This window comes from Nyctereutes procyonoides, unplaced genomic scaffold, assembly GCF_905146905.1.
Source record: "Nyctereutes procyonoides isolate TBG_1078 unplaced genomic scaffold, NYPRO_anot_genome, whole genome shotgun sequence".
NCBI classification, from domain to species: domain Eukaryota; kingdom Metazoa; phylum Chordata; class Mammalia; order Carnivora; family Canidae; genus Nyctereutes; species Nyctereutes procyonoides.
The window spans coordinates 19,296,392-19,314,059 of NW_026575160.1; the positions used below are offsets into that span (position 1 = coordinate 19,296,392).

General features: G+C 36.5%; 1 protein-coding gene across 4 annotated transcripts in view; it reads left to right on the forward strand.

Annotated features, from left to right (window-relative positions):
- Window positions 1–17,668, forward strand: part of BBS9 (Bardet-Biedl syndrome 9) — a 430,791-nt gene that overhangs the window by 316,325 nt on the left and 96,798 nt on the right. The gene's annotated exons all lie outside the window — the stretch shown is intronic.

A 17,668-nucleotide genomic window follows, 5' to 3' on the forward strand; every position in this document is an offset into this window, starting at 1 on the left:
CCCCTCTATACCTATTACAGCCTACTCAAGATACCTGAATTATAAATACTCAAAGCGGTTTCTGTTTTCTTGATTAAACCCATACTGATAGAATGCTCACCCCTAAATGTCTTGTCATATAAATCTAGAAAATTTTTGTCTCGTTAGGAGATTTTGGTGTTTTTTTTTTTAAGTAAAGTACAAATTATGCATCTATTGAAATTGTCAGTAATAATGCATATACTAATATATAGTCTTGAGAGCTGATAGCTTCAGATTTATATAAACAGAAAAGGAAGTTAAAACGGTAAATTGTTTCACATGGGGACCCATTATTATAGCCTAGAGACAAAGTACACTGGTTTTGAAGTTGAACTGTCCAGATTTTAGTGGGCCCTTCTACCTACTAGCATTGTGGCTTTAAGCAAATGATTTAGGTAGCTTTTCAGTATCAGTTTTTTTGTCCATTAGTTGGTGAAAATAATGGCACATATTTGATCTCAAAGGAACTGTTGAGAGGATTAGGTGAATATTACATCCAAAATACTTTGAGAAATGTTTGGCATATAATAAGCACCCAATAAATATTATCTATTACCATTAGTATTTTTTTTTAAGATTTTATTTATTCATGAGAGACACAGAGAGAGAGAGAAGCAGAGACACAGGCAGAGGGAGAAGCAGGCTCCATGCAAGGAGCCCGATGTGGGACTTGATCCCGGGGCTCCAGGATCTTACCCTGGGCCTAAGGCAAGGGCTAAACCGCTGAGCTAACCCAGGGATCCCCATCGGTATTGTTTTTATACTTATCCTAGCCATAGCTGATTGAATCAGCCTGTTACTATGAAGAGGAACTATAGGTCCTAAAAATAAGTCTCTACATGGGAGAAGGATGAAAATATATACCAGAGGGAAAAGCCCATTTGAATGTCTGGTTTCGGAAATAGCTCTTTTTTCCTCGTAATTTGTTTACCACCAGTGTGACTGCTTTAAAGTATGCATAAATTAACACACGTACCCATACCTTAATATCTCATAATAAAGGTTATTACTTTAAAAGAAAAAAGCTTTAGTGAATGTCAGGATTTCAATTTTAAGAAGAGTAAGAAAATTCCATGGGTTTAATTGGCCTATGGCAGGTACTGGCTCAGTATGCCTTCTCATACACTTTCCAGAAGCACTGTGAATCAGCAAGTATAGCATTAGGTTGTTCCCCACAGATATATTATTGGCTATGGGCATTATAATCATGAAATGTAAGTAGTGGGTTTCTAGAAGAGTATTAGCTGATTAATCAAAGCTACATGGTAATCGTGAATTAGGCAAACATAGGACCTAACAGTGGAACAGATGTCAGGAATGGGAGAGCATCAGTTGAAACTTTTACAGGATGTATATGTTGTGTTTCATTTTTGTTTGTTTTTTTGGAAGCAGAGAGCAGTCTTTTGAAAGATATGGAAAAAGAAAAAAGCCAGGAAATACTAATCATGACATGTTAATTGTTAAAATGGTTGTTAAAAAACAACAGGTCTTCTATTTAACATTTCAATTTTTCTGTGGGTGGCAGTGCTATTCATTCATTTGTTAATCCTAAATTTCTTAGATTCAAGAAGTTGGAAACATTTGATGTGAAATGTGGAAATTTGTTTTATTTGTCACTTATATTCTGCTTAGTTGCTAAAAATAGTTTGGGTTGCCTGTTAGATTTGTCAAGTAACTTGTCCTAACATAAAATTGAAGTAATCGCAAAGGGAGAAAAGCAACATTTACTTTAATCATTTAAGACTGTACATATTATTTCTGAATTTTAACATTAATTGCTATTGTGTAGACTTGAAGACAGATTTTTACTGGAATTCATTTTAGAGCTGAAGATCATTCTATAAGTGTTGGAACTGAATACCAATATGGTGTGACATAAAGGTGAATACCGATATGGTGTGATATAGGATCATCTGCCTTAAAATACTTTATTATTTCCACCTTTGGATGCTTACAGTTTTTATCATTCATGTTATTTGTTTCATTTCAACACTTATCCACTTATCTTAGAAAGTCCTTGTACAATGGCAACCTGGGGAATGTGTCCCAGAAAAACCCTTGTGAATGCATTTGCCCACAATTCAAATGGACTGGCCTGGTATCCTTAACCAGTTAGCTGTGTCATCTGTCAACAGTTGAAGATTGGTAATTCTGATACATCAGGGTGAATTGGGTCAATAGACCTGGTAGGATGGATTGGTGGAGGAGGGAATCTCAAAGAGAGCTTTGTGAGGGTTAGGGTGTTTTAAGTGAAGGAAATCATATGTCTCTTGCTTCAAGGCAGCAGGTAGGTTTTCTTGACTGCTAGAAATTCCAGATCTGTGAAATAATAATGGATGTGGGCCATTAAGTATGATGGAGGTGGTGAAAGGGGAATATTAAAATTATGCTTGTGAACCTTTTTTGAGGTCAGAGACTCCAATGGGACTCTGAAAGTTTTGGGCTCTTTCCTCTAGAAAAATACATAAAATCACTGAAACTGTTAACTTTCAGTTTCAGGGGACTTTCTGACACCTGAAGCCTGTTCTTGGGCATAGGTTATATACCTTTAGGCTCAAGGAAAAGTTAGGGTTTTTAGAAACATGACAGTTTTTTAAAAAAGATTTTTATTTATTTGTTCATGAGATACACAGAGAGAGAAGCAGAGACATAGGTAGAGGGAAAAGCAGGCTCTCTTCAAGGAGCCTGATGTGGACTCGATCCCAGGACCCTGGGATCATGACCTGAGCCAAAGGCAGGTGCTCAACCACTGAGCCACCCAGGTGCCCCAAAACATGTCAGTTTTTACAATTTTATTATTTATTTGTGAAGCAGTTGGGAGCCACTGTAGTTTTCTGACTGTGGGATTGGTATGGTCATAGTAATTCTTACGTTTCTTATAGAATATTTACAGAATTCTATCATGTAGAATAGAGTAGCTGATGCAAGGTGCAATAAACTTAGAATTATTTAATAAATTTATTATTTAAAAAATAAATAAATTGTTCTAAATCAGCAACAGAAGCAAAGTTATTAATGTTTTTTGGAGCTATTTAAATATGACGTTATTGTTTCCCTCAAACATAATTTATTCTTGACTGATGACGTTATTTTACTGTCCATTTACTAATAACTTATATTCCTAAAATTAGTATTATCAAGCAAACCAATCAGGCCAGGTTCAGGATATAGCCATAGAATATAGCAAGCAATTCTGTCTTTTTTGAAGGATTTCAGACCCTTGAGTGCCAAGCTTATTCACTTTTAGCTCAACATGGCTAAAAGAAAGAGGAGTCACAGCACTATTTTCATGTACTAGTGCTCAGAAGAGGGGAAGGTCTTGGTAGAGAGTCACCTAAACTCTAAACTCTAGAAACAGCTTAGGAATATGAAGAAGCTCTAAATGATAAAAAATCTTCTAAATTATTAGAAGCATACAATTTCTAGTCATAGGCAAATTCTTATTTCTCAGTGTGAGCAGTGACAGTAACAATAAGTAACTTGCTTATTTTGTGCCAAGCTCTGTACTAATTTCTAGGAACACAAAAGAAAGATAAAACAAGTCCTTCATTTGTAAAGAAACCACTTGTTTAAATGGAGAAGAAGAACATATGCCCCAAAGGTAAATTGATATAAGAGAGCATAGACTAAGTTTAAAAATGAATAGTAAAGGTAATAAATAATAGATGACAGAAGAATTCTGATCTAGGAGGAGACTCCATGGAGCAGGATGTCTTTTAAAAGCTACACAGAGGAAGTTCTTCTGTTGGCTGCCCTAACAGGTCTCTATCATGCATCTTGACTTAATGTGTATCACCTTTTTGTGTTATTACTTGTGTTGTCTTTCTTGATTACTAGTGGCTAAATTGCTTAGGGGCAGGGCATGGGTGTTGTTAAACTCTGAATCTTTAACACTGGGGCATAATACAAAGTAAATATATATTGAATGAATGAGTTATGAATGCTTAAATGAAGGCAGGACTTAGGTTTAATCTTGAAGGAAGGGTACACATTTAAGAGGTGATTAAGAAGGTGTATAGGCAGAAGGAAGAATACAAGTTAATGTATGTTAGTGGCGATAGTAAGGTATCTGGGAAATGATGAGTGGACCAAATTCTTTTTGATAAAAAGGCTGATATAGGAGAGTAGCATAAACTGAGATTAGGTAAGATAAACAGTAGCAAGATTGGGGAGACTTTGAATATTGTTATTGAATTATTCCATAGCATGGGCAACATCTATAACTTCCATACGTGTATTTCTTTTCTATAAAATGAGGAACAGATCAGTTAGGAAATACAAGTATAGAAAGTAATATTTTAAAATTAAATTATGTGGTACGATATTTATTGTATAAGGTTGCATAAAGCAAGCAAAGCATCTAAAATATGATCACATTCGTGTAAACGTAGCTAGTTTCAGAAAGCATTGTCTGAAAAGGTATTTCCTAAAATATTAATAATCACTCTATCATAGTCTGAGTGATCTTTTCTCCTCTCTTCAGGTTACCTGAAGTCTGCTTCAGTGAACTAGTGATGCTTTGAGGAGGATAATGGTGGTTGGAGTGGAGAGGAACACATACTATACCAGGAGATATTTTGAAGGCAGAACTAGAAGTACTTGGTGACTGACTTAATATTTAAGTGGATAAAGGAGGAGAATTATGAGTTAAATATGATGCTGAGGTTTTCAGCCAGTTGTCATTGTTAATAGCAAACTTGGTAGGGATGTGCACTCTGCAAATTGGGACACTTTTTATTGGAACATGGGCTTATTAATGTCAATATCTTGAACTATTCTGTAAATATATGATGCAGCAGCTAGAGTAGTAGTGAATAGTGAATTAGATCAGGTAAAGCAGAGATTAGAGTATAAGCAAGGGGCTGGCGGCTAAATTGCGATTTTTCTATCTCAGAATTTAACATTCTGAGAAAAAAAAACAAATGTCTTCTCGATTCTCATATATTCTTGAAGAAAATGGACAAGTATAGTTTGTACTCATTTTAGAGACTCAGAAAGTAAGAATTAGGGAGATAGAGGAAGAGGAGATAGAGGAATTTCTAGTTATGTTCAGGTGCTTATTGAGTGGGAGAGGTAGGGTCTCCCTTGGTTGACTACCATCTTGCCTTGAATGGGAGGAAAAGGTACATCACTGATACTCATGTATCCTATTGTGATTGGTCTTTGGTTGTAACTCTCTTTTCTTTTTTAATCCAGATTTTATAAAAGGATCTGTTTACAAAAGCTGTGATAGCCTATTTTTTAAGTTTAACTAATAACATAGATGAGATGCCATAAAGGATGGCTCAAAATAGAAAATACAGTTGTATAATTGAGACAAAAAGGGATATCCTGGAAATAACATTATGTTTAGTAGTAAGTTTTAGAGCTTCTAATTATACTGGTCTTTTCCCTCTCTTAATTACTAATTTTAGAATATGTTTCTTTCAATTTAAGAGTTAGCCAGCCTTAAATTTGTCTGCTGAAACTATGTTAGAAACCACACTATTTCCAGTTCAGTTGAAATTATATGGTATTAAACCTGTATCTTTCCAGGTTCTATAGACTTTGGCAGAAATGTTGGGATTTAAAGCATTAGTGCTTCTATGGCTTTTAGAGGATAAGACCCTTTTGTTGTTTGGGCCATACACACCTTATTGTTTCTGTTTTTGGGCTGTTCTGGAATGGAAGTAGGATTTATTCATTTCCTTTAGATAAAAGAATGTTATTTATCTCCATTCTAAAAGTGGATTAGTAAGCTAGATTCTGGATAGAAATCAAGAAAAGGGGCAGTTTTACATTTTAATCCCATAGCTCGAGTAAGTCATGAATTCTAAATGAAGAATTTATTTTCTTCTGGGAAGTAGCTTAAACACAGACTGAAATATTAGATAATTGGTAGCCTATCTTAAAATAATCTGGTCCTTGGCCTTGAGCAGAAAATCTTTATACTCTATAAAGAGAAGTAGCTACTTTCAATATTGACCTGGCCCAAGAAGGAAAGACTGGGCACTCTTTTTTGGACACTGTAATCACCAAATCTTTGATTTGTTATGTTCTCACATAATTGATTTTCCAGAAGTTTCTATCCTATAACTTTTGCTTCTTTTCGCATGGGTCTCTTCATTGCTTTATGAAAACATGATGTCATTAGCCCATGAAAACAGTCTTACCTCTGTGCCTTCACTGGCATACATACTTTGCTTGGAATCACCTCCAGTCCTCTTCAACAGAACTAACTTAGGTTCTTCAACCTCCAGGGAGTCTTTCCTAACAACTCCAGTCTTCATTTATTAAGCTCATCAAGGTCATTTACAGGAAATACTTTGAGGTTTACTACTGAATTGAGTACCATGTGATATTTTTCATGCTTTAATAGATGCTGGTTTAATCTCACCTTAAATTTTTACAGAGTGTTACCTTTAAACTAATAAAAGAATCTTCTTTTTGAAGGAGGGTATCAGGCACATAATAAATGATCAACAGGTACTTGGCATTAGTATTAAAGTGATATGGAGAAAAAGTTCTAAAATGAGACTTACTGAAGTGAGACCTAAATATTATTGATGTTACTTGAACTCTATGGAACTCTTTTACTGTGCTTAGCCTGGGAGATGAACCACTTAAATCAAATTTGGCAAGAAGTTGCACTTGTTAATCAGTCAAGACAGCTATACCTAGTATCCAGAACAGTTTTTTAAAAAAGGTAGGTTAAATCAAAGTAGATTTCTCAATAAATCTCAAGCAGTCTGGATGAAAATATATAGAAAATATTCCTACATTGCTAGACATGGGCCACAGATTTGACTTCTCTCTCTAGTCAGTACAAAATTGGAATCATAGCCATTGAAAAGATGCTCAGTGTTTTAAAGAAACAGAGGACACGTATTTTTCTTGTTTTAGTTTTTTGTTTAGTTATTTGTTGTTTTGTTTTTCAATATCGAATTGACTTCCATTATACTGAAAGGAATTTTTCTTATGTGTCTTTATAAGATGGACGTCGTGGGATACAGTGAATAATCAACCTTGACAGGAGTGGGGAGATATGGTCAAATTAGTTGGTACATTCAAGCCCAAAGTTAAATAGTTGATTAGGTGTGAATCTTAAGAAGGCCAGTGGCTCACTTTACCCAAATTGCTCATTTTTGCCAGTTCTCTGTTGCAGTAGAGATAGCCACTGGAAAAAAGATGAATTCATTCATTGATTGAATCCAGTGCCTGATGACTCATATGCAGTTAGGTGTAATTCTTATGACCACACAATGGTGAGTTGAAGCCTGATTTCCTAACTTTGGAAATTAATCTTTTTTATGCTCTTTCATGGGTTAGGGGGCTGGCTAGGGGGAACAACCAAAGTGGTCGCTGCCCTCTCCAAAATTCAGGGATATAATTTTTTAGCGCAGAACTCCCTGCCAAAGTTGAGTCTGGGGCAGGTTTTTCACTCAATCTAAATCATCTAGGCTGTTTGTTTTTCAGCTTCCAATCGGGGCGGTCTTGGAGCAGTTCATCTTACAAACAGGAGCAAATGCATATTATTCAAGTGGGCTGTATATAGTCTTCTCATGGATGTGTGGGTCAGGGGCAGCCCCACAGAGAACCCCTGGGAAAAGAAGTGCTGGAGGTGAGGGAGCCAACAGTCAGAGAGTATCTTCTCTCTGCAGTATCAGTGTGCTCCTGAGAAAAAACTGTAAAGAAATGAAATTTCTTTAAATCAGATTCTGGTTTTAGTGCATTTAGAGAGTTGTTGAATATAAAACATAAAAGTAACTATTAATCATTATTCTTTAAAGTGAATAATTTCTTCAATACTTTTTCTTTTACACATATTCAGAGATCTTCTTTTAGATGTATAGATTTTAAGGCATAGGATTGTGTCAGAATTGTGACATTTGGGGGACAAAGCTGAGATCCTGCTCTTTTCCCTCACCCAATGTAGAAGCCAACTTTTTATCGGTATTGTTGTTTTTATAGAACCCCCCCCTTCCCCAAATCTCAGTAACTTCTGTCTTTGTGCAGCAAACCAGTTGCCTGTTCAAAGGTGGCCCTGGTAGCTGTTCAGTTGAAAAGTGGAATTCTTAAGGGAAGAGTTTTTTCCATCTAATCTCTTTAGCTGCTTGAGACCGGAGCTGATACTCAGTGGTGCTCTTACCAGCCAGGAAAACATGCTTCACTGTTTTGGGCAGTAATATATTTTATTGAGTAGAAGTTGAATTTGTGATTTGTTTAGTACCATCTTACCCTGTGTCCTCATCATGTGCATGTTCTGAGTCAATGACATGTTTTATTTTAGAAATTGAAATTCAATACCAGTGTTATAGAAAGCAAAAGTTCTTTCTGTAAATTTTTTTGATATTGAAAATCCTTTGAACCCAACTATTGAATGTTTACCCCCCGTGTAACCTGGCAAATCTTTACTCCTAAATAGTATTCTTTGTTTAAGGGCATATCCAAAGATTCATTGTAATCCATTGCTATCGTTATTTCTTAAAACAATAATTTTTTCCAGATGCTATTTTTTCCAGATAAGATACTGATTTTATATTCTTTCCTTATAAATTAGTTGAATAGTAGGCCTCAGTTTAGAGTATATTAATAATATCTGAGAAACACCAAAACTGTTAAGTCACAAAGACCTGTGTTCTTTCTAGCAAACCAACTGATCTTTAGGCAGATTTTTGCTGTTGGAAGAAGTGGTCTGGACTATTTCTTTTCCCCAATCATGCATGACCATACTTTGGTCTTCCTTTTCCCAGAGCTCTTACTAGAATGGCCAGTTGATATATCTGGATCTTTGTCCTTTATAAATTGTGTTTTTCTCAACAATGAGGGAACAGAGACACCCGAGAAAGGGTTAGGTAGAGGCTCAGGACTCTTCTTTCACATGCCCCTCCTGTCCCTTTTAAGGTAACATCTCAGTTTGATGTCCCTGTATCACTGCCTAGTGATCACAGGGAAAATAATCATCAATGTCAGTGTTGTGGTAGACTATAAACTATACGTGAAATCACCTGTAGAAATTATAAAACTGGTAGTGAAGAAAATTGTTTTTAAGAAAAAAGAAAGCCAAAGTAAAGCCAGATTGTGATCCCATTTTATGGAGAAACAAACCACTACCAGCTTCACAATCTTCTCTTTCCTCTAGCCAACCACACCTATGCCCTCATATCAGGGTTTTTTTTTTTTTAATGCACATTTATGTTTTCCCTTTCTTTTGCCAGAATGGATTTCTGACATCCTGGAACTCTTGCAATGAGCAGTTCCTTAATAACGTGTATAATCTTTCATAATATTATTTTTTAATCATCAAACCATAATTTTTCTAAAGATTGTTAAACTCTACTTTTCTAAGGTGTTCTTAGGAGAATTAAAATGATGGCTGCAGGGTGAAACTCTAGAGAGCTGAAACAAAGAACTTCTTCCAGAGGGTTCACAAGCTAAACTGTAATCTTTCCCATCATTCATGCATGCCTCAAGTGCCAACATGGCATTCTATCCCCAGATTTAAAATCTCTTCTCTGGATGGTTGGTATTATACCTGTTATTTTATCCAAATTCAGCTCATTAACACATATTTGGATATTAATACCAAGAATTTAAACAAAAAGTGGCTGTGTGAATCAGTTACTGAAGAGTGATGATAATCTTTTTCTTTTGTTATTCCCTGAAAATGGACTCAAATTTCTGGTAAATGGACTCTGTTGGAGGATTGTGATTTAAACTGTGGCACCTATTTAAGTAAACTAGAGAGTTATTTTTAAAACAATTTTGTAACCTATACCTCACTCGTCAGATATAATCTTCCCCATAGAGTCCATTTTAGACACTTAGAAGGAAGAAAAGATAGGTGTTAGGTTTGGAGGGACCTCTCATCTTATCAAATCCAAACTTGGACATTTCAAGAAAAGATCTCACTTTAATATATACCACATTTACTTGCTTGTATTTGTAGACTTTTTAATTTACTTCTTCCTTCTTCTTCTTGTTTTTTTTTTTTTTTTTTTTTGTTAAGACAAAAATTATTTTTGTTTTTCTACCTGTTTTGTTTTTTGGGTTTTTTTTTTGTATGTTTTGTTTTAAGAGAGAAACTTTGTATTTTAAAATATTTTATTTAAATTCAATTTGCTAACATATAGCATAACACCCAGTACAGAGAAACTTTAAATGAGAATATTGATGCCAGGACTGAAACCATTGTGGGTCCTTTTCCTTCTTATGTAATTCTAGTCTTTATTAGAAATGAACATAGATATTTACTATATTTTGGCTAGCTTTTTAGCTCAAGATCATCTTGAAAACAGTCATTAAAATTACTTTTGTAATTGTGAGAAAGTTACTATCTCACAAATATTTATTAGGGTAAATCAATCTTTGCCTCTATTCATAAGAAATATGCTTTATAACCTTCCCAAATTAAATTTTTTCATCGAAATCATAAGAGAGCAGAATTGAACTATAAAATATTAGTGAAAAATTTGCAGAAGTGAATTTTTTAGCTCCATAGAGCTACAGTCAGTCCCTATAGCAACAGGGGGTGCAGTGGAGGAACACGGGCTTTGCATCTAGACAGACCTGGGTGTGAATCTGGCTGCATGTTTATGGATAGTCTTTCAAACCATTCAGAAACAGCTTCCGTTTCATCATGACTAGACTCCATCTAGAAGCTCTACTGCATAATTTTGTTATGAAGATCACATGAAAGAACTCCTGCTTGGCCTACATCAGATCCCACTGGGAAGCATGGGAGAGAGGCTGAGGGAACCTTTATGAAAATGGCCCATTTCATAATGTCCATTGACTGTTGAATGGATATAGATGTGTGTGTGTATAATGAAATATTTGCTCAGGCATAAAAAGAAGTGAAATCTTGCCATTTTCAATGACATGGATGGAGCTAGAGAGTATTATGCTAAGTGAAATAAGTCAGAGAAAGACAAGTACCATATTGATTTCACTCATATGTGGAATTTAAGAAACAAATGAGCAAGGGAGAGACAGACAAACTGACAAGTCAAGAAACAGACAATTATAGAGAACAAAGTGATGGCTACCAGGGGGAAGTGGGGGAGGGGGTTAAGGAGTGCGCTTGTGGTGATGAACACTGAGTGTTGTATAGAAGTGTCAAATCATTATATGGCACACCTGAAGCTAATAAATATTACACTGTATGTTAATTAACTGAAATTTAAATAAGAGCTTAAGAAAAAAAGAAGAGTGGCCTGTAAGTGGCAGCTAGGGAATGCTCTGGCAACAGTTATTTTCTGGGAATTGGATGGAGAACCTGGCATTGGGAGGTATAATTCCAAACAAAAATATATTTAATAGATTCTAAGATGTGATTTGTTTTTATTTTTATTTTTTAGAGATGGGGAGTGGGAGAGGGGCAGGGGGAGAGAGAATCTTTTTTTTTAAGATTTATTTATTTATTCATGATAGAAAGAGAGAGAGAGAGAGAGAGAGAGACAGGAGGAGGGAGAAGCAGGCTCTACACCGGGAGCCTGACGCGGGACTCAATCCTGGGACTCCAGGATTGCGCCCTGGGCCAAAGGCAGGTGCTAAACCGCTGAGCCACGCAGGGAGAGAGAATCTTAAGCAGGTTCCATGCCCAGCACAGAACCTGATGTGGGACTTGATCCCACAACCCTGAGATCATGACCTGAACTGAAATCAAGAGTCTGACACTTAACTACCTAAGCCACCCAGGTGCGCCTAATATGTCAATTTTTAAAGCACTTTATTGATTAGATTACCTTTGAAGATAAAAAGTAAAATTAGCACATTAAATGAACACAGAGATAAGGCACATTGTGATTTGAAAATCATTAGAATATGTGTATATGGTGGCACCTAACAAGCAAAGTATATTATGGAATTAAGGAAATGTGCTACTTGCAGGGCATCACAACTAGTATGCTAGGTATTAGCTCTACCTAGGAGAGAAGTTTCAGATAGTAGTGTAAAGCCATATGCTACTTTTCCAAGGTATGCCAGATGGAATTTATTTCAGTTCAATTCAGGTATTTGTTGATCCCTGCTGTGTGTTAGACCCTGTACTAGGTGGTGGAGACACAGTAGTAAATAAGACAAAATACAGTTCCTTCCTTCACAGAGCTTAAAATTATCAAACAGTAGTCCTGAATGTGATAGATATAATGGAAGGAGACCTACAAATCCCTTGAAAGTGTAGGGTGTGGGAATTACGCTATACATGTTGGTAAACAATATATATAACTTGTGTGCTGAGTCAATCCCCTGTAAGGATGCTGAAATTATTGGGACTGTGTAAACTAGAGATGAAAGGCAAAGGAAGGGGTTATTATTGTATGTATTAGGTTTTTTGTTTTGTTTTAATAAAAGGATTATTGGTTGGGTATTTAGCCAGAGAACAATAAATAATAATAATAATAATAGTAATAGTGCTAAACTCTATTGAATGCTTACTATGTGCTTAGGTGTAGTGACAAACACATTTATATTGCATCTCATTGAAGCTCCACAGTAAATACCTCTCTTTTATGGAGGAGAGAAAACTGAAGTTTAAAGAGATTAGGAGACTCTTAGTGTCAAACTACAGGGAGTGGTGGGACAGGACCAGAACCCAGATTCAGATTTAATTGTCACATGGATGATTTCTGTTTCTCCACACTGGTTGTAGTTGTTTTATGTTTGAAGAGTTTGTGATTATTGCAGAGGTCTCAAACTGAAATGGCTCCAGGCTCAGAGATGTAGGGGGAAAGCAATAGGAGTTATGTTCAGGACTATGATGCTTTTCTGACCCAAAGGCATTCAAACATTCAAATGTGGATTTATTTAAAAGAAGAACAAACAAAAAAATCTATGGGCCCTTCATTCCCAGGAAGTCAGGTTGTTGGGGAAGTCTCATTTATAGATTTTTCTTATATTAACTCAGCCCAATAGTCATTTGTGTAACACTTAATATCTAGCAGTGTGTGTGTGTGTTTGTGTGTATGTCTGTGTGTATCTAAAGCTATAGTATGGTCAGCTGGGAAATGCTTGGGCTTTGGAGATTTTAGGCACATATGGTTTGAATTTGGGCACTGCTATGTGATTTTGAACAAGTTGCTTAACTTCTCTGAGCCTTGTTTTACTTCGTAAGTCAAAAATAATAATGACCTAAAATGTTGAAAGGTTTAGGAATAATATCCATTGACTTTCTAGGACTGCCTGGCACATAGTTGACACATAGTAAGCAGCAGTTGCCGGTTTTTTTTTTTTTAAGATTTTATTTATTCATGAGAGACAGAGTGAGAGAGAGAGAGAGAGGCAGAGACACAGGCAGAGGGAGAAGCAGGCTTCATGCAGGGAGCCCAATGTGGAACTCAATCCCGGGTCTCCAGGATCACAACCTGGGCCGAAGGTGGTGCTAAACCACTGAGCCACCCGGGCTACCCTGTTGCCGTTTTTTTTTTTTTTAAGTATATTTGTTTTCCTTGCTGTTAGTTCTTTGCAGGCAGCTCTCAAATCACATTTATCCCCATCACTTAGCACTTATTTGACATTGTACACTACCGTTGCCAATTTGGTCACGTCAAAATTCTTTTCAGCAAGTAATGATAACTATCAAAAAGCTTGAGGTGGGGGGGCACCTGGGTGGCTCAGTGGTTGAGCATCTGCCTTTGGCTCGAGTTGTGATCCCGGGGTCCTGGGATTGAGTCCCTCAACAAGCTCCCTGCAGGGAGCCTGCTTTTCCCTCTGCCTCTGTCTCTGCCTCTCTCTCTCTGTGTCTCTCTGAATAAAAAATAAAACATTTTTTAAAAAAGCTTGAGGTGGACAAGAATGAACTGTAACCATTCTCCTTGGCTATAATGGAAATAAATCTCATGTCAAATTTTGCCTTACACAAAGACACTTATTAAATAAACGTTTATAAGCATGGAACAATTCATGCAGCCTATACTTAGGCTGGTTGAAGGCTCAACTCTGTCTTGTAGACACTGGAATACCACCTTTCTGGAAATGTTCACTTGAGGCAGGTAGGACAGTAATTCTAGGATCCATTTACTCTCATAATGGGCATCAGAAGCTAGAAATCTGCCCCAAAACAATACACAGGATTGTATTGTTTTTAGGCTCAAGCCTTGGACAATATCCTATCAGTGTCTTCCAGGATTCTTATACCTCTTTTACACAAAGTAAAATATAAGTGTAAAATATTCTTAATACTGTTAATTTTGCCAGCAAATCTATTTCTAACACCCATAATGCTGATTATCAAACCTCTGATCTCACTAATCAGAACCTATTTCTGAAATCCATTATGGTAATTAAAAAATATTTGGTATTGCTGGAGACACCAATAGCCTAAGTGCTTGTGTAGCTCCCTCTGACATGTGAGCTTTGCTTCTGATTATAGAAGGATAGCTGTTTTGAACACAAATTCATTCGGACTCTAGAGCAGAGGTTCTTAACCAGGGTGATTTTGCACCTAAGGAGATATTTGGCAATTTCCCAAGACATTTTTTGGTTGCCACATCTGGGGGAGGGTGCTATTGACATCAAGTTTATAGAGTCCAGAGTGTTGCTAGACTTCTAACAGTGCCCAATACAGGTCCCCACAACAAAAAATTATTTGACGCCAAATGTCATTAATGAGAAGGTTGAAGACCTGCTCTAGAGTGTAAACTGACTCACCTGCTTATGTCATATGACCTTGTCTGTGATGATTTATTTTATTTTATTTATCTTATTTTATTTATTTTTTAAGATTTTTAAAAAATTTATTCGAGAGAGAGAGACAGAGAGAGAGAGAGGCAGAGACACAGGCAGAGGAGGAAGAGGGAGAAGCAGGCTCCATGTAGGGAGCCCAACGCAGGACTCAATCCGGGGTCTCCAGGATCACACTCCAGAATCACACTCCAGGATCACACCCCACTGCAGGTGGCACTAAACCGCTGCGCCACCAGGGCTGCCCTGTGATGATGTATTTTAAAGTTAAATTATAGACTTTATAACATTCATCACATAGACTTAATGGTAAAGACTTGAATGAATTTACTAATTCATTGTAATGTAATGCCTGTGGAAGGTATGAATTCAGAGCCTAGCTACTTACTACCTATGGTAGACCCAATAAATAGCATAGCCTATAAAAACTTTTTAAAAATGGTAGGCTTTGGTCTTATCCACCTGGAATGTAGGGATGGATTTCTATTGCCCAGGTAGTTTTTCTAGAAATTGCTATCTTTTTTTAAAGATTTATTTATTTGAGGGGGAGAGAAAGAGAGAGAGAGAGAAGGCAGGGAGAGGGGCAGAGGGAGAGAGAGAGAGGGAATCCTCAAGTAGACTCCCCACTGAGTGCAGAGCCTGATGCCAGGCTCGATCCCAGGGCCTTGAGATCATGACCTGAGCCAAAGTCAAGAACAGATGCTTAACAGATTGAGCCATCCAGGTGCCCCTATAAATTGCTGTTGTAATGGACACTCTTGTACTACTGAGTTATCAGGCTTTTTACTTTACTTCAATATAGTAAATATATAATAAATGCCTGCTATGGGACTACGTTCTGTGGAAGGGGTACACCAAACAATAAAATAGTCTTTGACCTGAAGGAGTTACAGCACAGAAGAAATCAGGCACAACGTATCTTTAGCAAGTCCCTTTCCAGTTACAATGTTCGAACAATCTGTGATTGTAGAAATACCAATGGTTTGCCCTTGTTTCATTCCAAAAGAAACCAAGAAGCTCCACTCATTGACTTTTGTATTATTTCCATGTGGTCTGAGCCATACAGCCCTGTACATGTCTTGCCAAAGTATACCAGATAGTAGTGGTATAACTATATATCTTATCTGAAAAAGCACGAATAAATAAAGATCACAGGTGTTCAAGAGAAACGGACTCTGAAAAACTAAATATTTTAAAAGAAGATGCATAGGAAGAGAAAACTCAAAATTTCACTCTATTGTGAAAGTGCCACATTTACCTCTTAAAACTCTGGAATGAAGGAAATGCTCAACACTATTATCAGCACTGTTGGAGTCTCTAGTTGCCTTTTTGCCTTTTAGGGTGGATTATCAGCATGCCTTAATTGATCACATGTAATAATGTGCCTTAGCATTAGCAGCCTTGGCTACAGGAATGCTCTTAGGATAAGCAACCAAGTACTCATCTCTCCATCATTTGCCTTCATTGAAGATGACACTCAAGGCTGTGTGGGTGGCTACATAATTACTGACATGTCTGCCTGGAGGAATGTGGTCTAAAACATTCTAAACTTAGGAACTATTCAGATCAGACCTCTTGAATGTTGTTTTTGGACAGTGATAACTGTGGCATTCTCCAGGGTTTGTAAAATGAGCTCTGACATTGCCAACCATAGATTCCAGCTTTAATAGCGATCTGTTCAATGAGTAACTGTGGTCCAGAGAACATTTATTCTTTTCTTTTATAGCTTGATTCCATTAATTATTATTTTTTAAATTGGGGTTTCACTTGGCTATAAGTAGATAACTTTATGGAAAGGGGTAAAATTTTGGTCAGTGGGGGAGTGGAGGGTAGGAGGTATGTAAAAATAGTAATCAGGTTTGAGATCAGTTGTATTTTTAGCATTATATTAGCCAAACATTGGAGTTAGTTTCCTTCCAGCTGATTAAATTACATGTCTATTTGGTGAATAAACTTTGCAGAAATAGCAAAATTTGTCCCTATGTCACTTGCAAATGATTTGTCTTTCTCATTTAATATTTTTATGTATCAGTGGTATATGTTTTAAAAGTTCCAGCCAAAGTCTATATTCCAGCACTGTCTACCTTTCATATTCTTCTGGGCAGAACATTAAAAAAGAAAAAAAAAGAGTTCTACAGTACATAGTATAAAGAAATTTCTCAGGAATAATTTGTTTTACTAAAACAAGTTTTAAATGAATTTTCAAGGCATTTGGCAAGTGTATATTGGTGTCAAGGAAAATTATAATCCTAGACCAGTAAAACCATCACGACTTCTAAGAGTCAACGATCATACCTCGATGTTCTAAAACATCAGGTGATTTTGCCAATTAGCAGGTCTCTTTTTATGAAGACAAATCATGTGTGACTGAAATTTTTTACTAAAGAGTACATTTTCCCTTTTGTTGTAATAGCTACCCCAAATGATAGCATGGTTAAAAATGTTTTCTAATCCTGGGTTTGGTTTAGGAATTTCAGCTAAATGCTTGTTATAAGGGAACCTTGGATTTTTACTCCATGGGAAGTGCAATTGAATGTAATCCAGCCCCCATCCTATTTATTCAAAATAATACTGTAGCAAAAATAGCTAAGAATTAGATTATTTCTATGTCTTCCAGTTAAAAACCCAGGGTTCTCTTTTATCTAGCTTAAAGGTTCAGCACACAGATAATGAAACACTTCTTAGATGCTTATTTGGCATTTGAATGATCACTCCCTTTCTCTTGTCATTTTGAACCTTATTTCGTTATGTCTGTTAAAAGAACAATCCAACAATTTTGGATACAAGTTGGATCTTTTCAGCCACAGTAAAAGTTTAGACATGGTAAATTTTTTCTTCTTCCTTATTGCACTTATTGCAGGGGCTTTCCCAGATTGGAGTCTACAGCAAACACCATCACAGATAACATTGTTGTGTGGGAAGTGTGCCCTTTTTCTTGCCTGCTTCCAAATCTCCCCTAGACTGAAAGTGTCTTTCTAACTAAAGG